Source organism: Canis lupus, chromosome 36 (genome assembly GCF_048164855.1).
Source record: "Canis lupus baileyi chromosome 36, mCanLup2.hap1, whole genome shotgun sequence".
Lineage (NCBI taxonomy): Eukaryota > Metazoa > Chordata > Mammalia > Carnivora > Canidae > Canis > Canis lupus.
The window spans coordinates 23,222,146-23,222,783 of record NC_132873.1 but is presented as its reverse complement, the minus strand read 5'-3'; positions in this window follow the sequence as shown (position 1 = coordinate 23,222,783).

Below are 638 nucleotides of genomic sequence, written 5' to 3'. Positions count from 1 at the left end.
TTTGTTGTATAAAACTGAGCTGTAGGAGATTAAATAATATTTGGAATATTGTATATTTGTATTATTAGGGCATGGTCAGATAAAAATATTTGTTTTCAACTCAAAGTGACATTAAAGATTATTTTTTACGGATCTAAGTGTACACACACACAAGGCGAAGCAGCATTCCTGCACAGTTAAGCGTAACAGTAACAATCTCTTTAGTATGATCTTATACCTGTCATACTTTCTTGGGTGCTAAATTGAATGTGTAGGTTTCTATGGATTAGTATATTCAACAAAAGTTTGCATTTAGTTTGAATTCAACCTCAATTAAAAATGAAGTATTGAGCACAATACTAATTCAAACATCTAGAAATTGCAATAAACTTCATTTAGGCACTATTGGCTATATTTCTCTGTCATTGAAAGTGAACATTACACAGTGTACCTCTACTTCGATGAAAGGAGATTTGGCAAAAAATATTAGGTATCTCTTAAATTAAAAATCTCCAAAAAATATCTTCCTGTTCAGGGGAAATATGAAAATGGATTAGGTTCAAAATGTTTTGGTAAAGGTAGTACAGGAAAAAAGGAAATCAAATGCTAAGACTTAGTATGATTAATTTTCTCACACCTCTTTTGGTTGCTGTCTTATA